We start from the raw sequence: 7,286 nt of genomic DNA, 5'->3' as shown, positions 1-7,286 counted from the left end.
AAAAATACCGAGGAAAAATAAACCATTAAAAAATCAAAAGTTCGGGTGACTTAGAAAATCTTGTTTTTTGATGGCCACTATTGGAAAACATCAGGTATGCACTACATAATCATATGCAACATGGAAATATAAAGAATAAAAATTTGCAATATCCGATGACTTATTAAAACCGTAACAATGCAAAAGTTGACTGACTATATAAAAACTATGGTTAGGTATTTCGGTTGGTTCAAAAAAAGAAATTTTTGTCGTGACAATAGGCGTGGGCGTTGCCAGATTTGGCAACTGACACTCTGGTTTATTTTCGTAACGGGATAGAATCGCTTAGCCAACTGCTCAGCATTATAGAACGGTTTATTTTTGAAGAACGGACCTATAACGGTGTGCCCGTTATGTAATTTGCCATCAAACAATACACTATTTCAATATACCTAAAGGTATCCCTGGACGTTGATTTTTTTTGTCGGTCAAATTGGCCCGCGCAGAAAAAATAGCCAGTGTCTTACACTGAGAGAGAGAGAGAGAGAGAGAGATTTATTCTAATCATCAAATAAGAAGTAATATAAGAATGTGTTATGTAACATGTTTTATGTGTCATCTTAATCAACAGAAGAACTAAGTTAGTTAATAACGAAAAAAAGTCAAAATAATTTTTTCTATTGACCTGTTGGCTTTGGGAAAATACAAGGCTGTTTTAAAACTGAAAGAACATCCGATAAATAAAAAGTTACCTACGTGACCGACCCGCTACGCTTAGCTTTTATTTTAAATTTACCACATTTGGGATCTATAACTTTCTAGTGCAAGGAATGTTGGCCACGAGCCAACACTGGCTATATAACGCGTAATATAGGACACATCTTGGCACATATACAGGACTTATGACATTTCTTTATTGCCATTTTCACTTTGCCATTAGTGTGTGCTGGCTAATACGGATAAACAAACTGTTTTTGCCACTGGAGAATGTACAGGGTGTCCCACTGAGAATAGCTCTCGGCTGTATCTCGGAAAGTATTAGCCGTAGGGGCTGCGGAAAAAACATATTTATAACCAAAGAGGCTATAGGAAATTGCTGGAAATTATTTTCAAGTTTGTAGAACGACCGCTAGGGGGCGCAACTGCAACAAAAAATAAGAAAATCGAGTTTTTACACAATTTTGCCTAGATAAGGTGTACTATAAGTAACAGCTTCATAATCTTCAGTAAATTTTGAATATTTTTTGTTGGAGCCATTTTCCCCTATCTATCAAAATAAAGTGGTGGGGGAAGGTTAGATCTGTTTTTATTTGAATATTAATAACTCTGGACTGGATGATCGGAATCCAACAAGCGAGGGCTCGTTTAAAAGAGCGTTTCTTACTCTATATTGTACCATATAAACAATAATAATAAGCTTTTGAACGTAGACGCTAGGGGGCGTTGTCTTACAATTTAACAAACATAGTGCGTTTTTTCAAAAAAATTAAATACAATAGTATATGTAGTTTTAGCTGATAGTAAAGAGTAGTAAAAGCTTAAAAAGTCAGCGAAAACCACATCTTGATATCTTCTTTCAAACCGAAGATATTAGCAAAATTATAATAAATACCAAAAAATATGCCCTTAATTACCTTATTTTTACAACACGGTATCAGTAGCCCTCTTGATTATGGCCATTTTAACAAAAAAATAAGATAAAAACAGTTAGTTTATTTTAAAATCGATGAAATACCAGAATACTATAATAGCAGATATATTAATATCTAATAATTAAGATATTAATAACAGTGAACAAGAACGATGATTCAGTGAAGTCATGGTAGGCTGTGGAAAAAAGTTGCTTTTGACATAATAGTATAAACGTCAAATTGTTATTAGCTCAACATTTTGATAGCCTTAGCAGCGTTTTTTATTGCTTTTATTATTTGAAGTAGTTGAACCCCCTTGTTGGCATATACCTCAAAAAGCAATCAAAAGATAAAAAACGCTGATAAGACTCTTTAGATTTTAGATTGTGTATTTCAAGAATCGGCGAATTGGTTGGTGGAAATCGCACCTAAGCTTAAAACTTGGCAAGGGCCGGAACTGGTTTCAGTGAAGGGAGAAAACATCCCTAAAGGGGCGCCTATCACGGTCTTTCTGCCGAGGAGCAAGGGGAAAGACACCACCTACCTGCTGAGCCTTATCCAGGGTCAGAACTTCAATGTAAGGACATCGAGTTGGCGAGTCTCACAATAGGAATTGACCTCAAATCCAAGGAGGCAATAGAGAAAGAGGGACATATCCTCCATTATAGATACAGGACAACACCGGTATCAGGTCTAAGGAGAGACTAAGTTAAAGAGGTGGAGAAAATGGAGACAGATCCTCCAGCCTCCATCTCACGGGTTCCTCAGCCGGAGGCAAGCTCTTCGACTGTGAAGATCGGCACGGAGGGCCAAATTCCAACCGTGGAACGGTGTGCACCCTCGGAGGAAGAACTGTTGTCGGAGGAGGATGGGAAATACCCTGTCCCCTCTATAACAGGGGTATGATGGGTTATAGATTGTTTGATGACTCAAGGAACGGGGGCACAGTAGATCTTTAAGGTCGCCAGTGATTAACCCCTCCTTTTACTCATTCTACATTCTACAAGTTTTTAAAAAGTTTCTCCTAATTATAAAATACATGAAATTTGGTAATTTTTCACAAGATCTAGAATTTTTTGTGAAGTTGAAAAGCCCCGTTGAAGAAATTCGCTCGAAAATTTCTGGCAACACTGACATACATCGATTTTTCCCTCAAAATGGACATACCTATATTTATAAACGTCTAATTAAAAAAACGAAATTTCGAAACACGAACATTTAGCTGTTAAAAACAGACCGAGCGCTTTTGTTTACAAATAGCAGGGTGCCCACATACACATCTTATTGTAACGTGAATCGCTTTATTACTCATTCTGAAATGTATTTTCGGACGGTTTTTCTCGTTAAATTTCCACTCATTATTCAGAACTTGTTTTTCATTTGGTTCGAGTGTCGAAATGAAAAACACAAATACATAATTTAAGCCAAACTGATTTAATTAAACCATTTAGAATACTTTGTTACCTACTATTATTGCGTATTTTTAATTACATACATTATTTACCTAATATTATATCATCATCATAGCTTTATAGACTTCGAGAGGGCTTTCGACTAGATATATCCTAAGGTAATAATAGAAGCTCTATCGAAACAAGGTATAGGCAGGCCTTATACATACATACATACTGCCATTACTCGCTGACGAGTATTTGATACGCATCAGAAGATGGTCATGCAAGGCTGAAAAGCCCGATACGTGATGTTATCTGTCTACCGCACTCCAGACATTCAAAAATCACATTGCTTTGTTGCCTCTTTACTTTTTGGTTGTCGCTCTTAACTGACTTTATAATTCTTCTCCATTCCGTTCTACTGTGAGCTGCCTCATCCCACTCATTCTGCTTGTTAATTCCCTTTAAGTTTTCGTGGAAAATATCCTTGAACCTTTTGAGTTGTCCACCCGGCCTCCTCTTACCGTCTACAAGCTCACCGTAAAGCAGAGATTTTGGTATGCGGTTTTCTTGCATTCTGCATACGTGACCAGCCCATCTTAAGCGGGACTTTGTAATCATGACTTCAATACTCTCGCAGTTAACTTTTTCAAGGACCGATACGTTTGAGACATGATGAAACCATTTTATTCTTGAGAGTTGTCTAAGATGTCTCTGTTGCAACTTGTTTAATGCGTTCATGTGTCTGCGGTACAGCACCCAGGTTTCGCTTCCATATAACATGGTAGGAATTATTATTGCTCGGTACACTGCAAGTTTCGTTTTTGTGCTCAAGTCATGATTGTAGAAAACCCTGTCTTTTAATTTCCGCAATGCTCTTGAGGCGCTGCTAATCCTGTGCTGAATTTGGCCTTTTCCGAAATCAAACTGCCGAGTTAATTGAATTCCGCTACATATTCCAACAGCTCATCTCCGATTTTTATAGCATTGTTGTGATCTTCCGGGGGAGTGCACATGATTTTAGTTTTATCGATGTTCAGCTTAAGTCCCAAGGCCTCGTATGCCCATGTATATGTGTTCAACATTTCTTGCAATTGCTGTAACGTATTTGCAACTAGAGCACAGTCATCAGCGTATTGAAGTTCTGTGATGAATTTTGTACGTGTCTTTGCCCTGAGTCTTTTTATGTTGAACAGACCGCCGCAAGCCTTATATAGAAACTCTCACCAATATATACAAAGAAACCGATAATAAAAAGTAATGATATACAAACCCTAGAATTCCCAAGTGGCAAAGGAGTACAACAGGGACACGTGAAATCCTCAAAACTGTCTACAGCAATACTAGAAGAGATCTTCCGTCAGCTAGTTTAGACCAATAAAGGATTGAAAATAGATGGGGAATATCTTAACCATGTAAGATTAGCTGATGACATAGTCCTAATTGCCAATAGTCCTGAAGAACTACAACCATAAATTAACGAACAAAATACAGCCAGCAACAAAGTGGGCCTCAAAATGAATTTAGCAAAAACTAAAGTAATGTACAATGAGCTAGTAGACAGAGAAGACATTCTAAAAATAACACAACAATGGAAATAGTAGAAGAATATGTTATTTGGAAAAACGAATACACAGATCAGGATCTCTACTACCAGAAATCAACAGAAGAGTACATATGGGAGAGACTCCCCAATCAAATTAAACAAAGATAAGTAAAACTGCGACTTAAAAAATTAATTGTTGATGAATTTTGCCAAAAAGCTATCGGGTCGATGCACTTAGCTGCCCATCTGCAAAACAAAATCGTTGAGCTGTGCTCAAAAATGTGTCCCGGCAAAAAATAGGAACACGATTATCCAACAGATGACTTTTAAGTTTTTGGCAATAGATTGATAATAAGTCTATTGTATTTTATTATAGGACATGAGATTGCGATTGCCAAATGTCGTTTTTGATGTGATTTAGTAGGTACTGACTTTTATTTTATTTTGGGTCATTTTGGAAATGTTAAAACATCATTCTTATTCGTATTTTAAATGCAATAATATATGTCTTCGTGTTTGAAATATATGGTATTTCTAAATTAGTAATTTTAAATCTTATTATTGAATATACCGAGTGCGTCTCAAAAGTGGCTCACCCCTATAACTTTTTTTTTTTTCAGAGAGAGAGAGAGAGAGGGGTATTGGTTTATAGAGCGCGTCAACAGCGAGGAACTTCTTTTAGCGCTCAGTAACAACAAGTAACAACAAGTAACTTAACCGACTCTGTAACTCGTTACCCAAGGCAAAAAAGTTAAACGCAAACAACTTTATTGATAAATGTATTGTTTCTACTTTGAAAAATACTAATGGGCCTTAAAATTAAAGAAGTTTTAAAAATTTTCTTGAATTTTTTTTTAGTAAAATGAGAATAATTTATTCGCAGTCGAAAAAATTGTTTCCGCGTGATTTTTAGGGTCAAATATTTCAAGTTAATGTATTCAAAAAGCAAGAATTGCTATTTTAGGAACGAAACATTTTCTTATTTAACAACATGGCGGCTTTCACTTTGTTGTTTTGGGAGATTAAGATGGAGTAGTTCGAGTAGTCGCATACTGGACTAATAAAGTCGCAGTTCAGCCTTAACAGGTAGTATACTAGTCGCAAGATTGCCTAATTTAGTCATCCTAGAGTCTAGCTTGTGCCGCCCTCTATAATCTAAATAAACGAGGGAGTGGATAAACTATCGGTAATATATGCCGATGTATATTTAAATTTAGTTTTATATGTACCTTTCTTATGTCCCATTTTAAATAAGTTTTTTTTATAAAAACAAAAACAGCACTGAACTGTCTGACTGAACAGAACAATGAAGTGAAAATTTAAGATTTAAGGTTATGGTTCAATACAGTTGCAAAAAGGTAGTGCCTCGACGTCCTACCAACGTAAGAATAAGGAAATCTAAACAACGTTGGAATAAGTAAAACAGACGACGTTTGCATAACGTTGGAATAGGTCCTGAAACTGACGTCGGAAAACTCTATATTGTCCAACGTTGTAACTACGTTGTCCGAATCACCTAAAGATCACTTAAGCAAAAAAGGTTACAAGACAACGTTTATTCGACGTCGCAGAAGCTTCTACTTTGCTGTAGTACTAGTCCAACCTCGGCACAACGTTATAAAAACGTTTAAATTTATTTTAATACCAAAGGTAGGGAACTAACTATTTTTTGTAACTAATCCAACGTGGTGTTTAGTAAACATGTGGTCGCAAGTCGTGAAAATGCTACTTGGGTTGTATTAGACTAGTTTTGTAAAGATATCTGGATGTTTCAGATTTTTTTAATTTACAAAGTTCCATATTAAGTGAAATAGGATCCTTCCATGGATGGAGGGCAGTGTGTCGGAAAAAGTGGATACAGGGATATTAGGAATGTTTTGTTGGGAGGAAAATAGGTGGTATCTTATATTAATGGGGCGTTGGTATTTTAGATGAACAGTATACATTTCACTGTCTTGTAAGTCGAAGAACTTGCCATAGTCAATCAAAAAAGGCTTTAACTTAATGGATATTCCAAAATTAAGAGTATGGAGAATTCTCCTATGATGCAAGGAAGAATATCCAGATAAGGCATAAAGACTCTCCACCGGTGTGGTGCGAAAGGCACCCTTTTATTTTTTCAGTATAGTTTTTAGTACATAACATAAATTTAGGACTGATTCAATTGTTTTTGGTCACTTCCTGTTTCACCGGAAATGACTACTACAACTTTTAATCGGTATTTTTTTTACTTTATTCGATAGAAAATAACATTCTGAATAGAATGACCTATCATATGTCAACTTTTGACACTTTCGCATATGGTTTATTTGAAATTATACTGACTCGAAATACCAAGTGTGTGATATCAAATTATTCGTAAAAAAATGCCTTTTCCAAATATGGTAATGAAATTGAAATTGAAATATGATTAAAAATACGATTTGAGCTTTTTCTAACTGGCCAGGATAAGACACTAAAAATATTAGACGATCAAATCTATTTTTCCAAGGCTCCTTGATTAAGAATTAGTGTTTATATGTCATAATCTGCCAAATTCCACCAGCCGAAGTAGCTAAAATCACCAATAAAATGTGCTGCTGAGAGCTATGTATTTCTAAAAAAATTGCCATGAGTTTTGGTAGCCTCCAAATCAGCAGTTTTTTGAATAGTAGCTCCTTTAGTTCTCAATTAGCATAGTTCTATTTTTCATGTAATTTCCTCAATTCAATAGATCCCCGCGACGATCGAATATAT

This window comes from Sitophilus oryzae, unplaced genomic scaffold (assembly GCF_002938485.1).
Source record: "Sitophilus oryzae breed Bouriz unplaced genomic scaffold, Soryzae_2.0 scaffold_1870_pilon_pilon, whole genome shotgun sequence".
Classification (NCBI taxonomy): Eukaryota; Metazoa; Arthropoda; class Insecta; order Coleoptera; family Curculionidae; genus Sitophilus; species Sitophilus oryzae.
The sequence above is the reverse complement of the archived record's forward strand: the minus strand, read 5'-3'. Positions refer to the sequence as shown.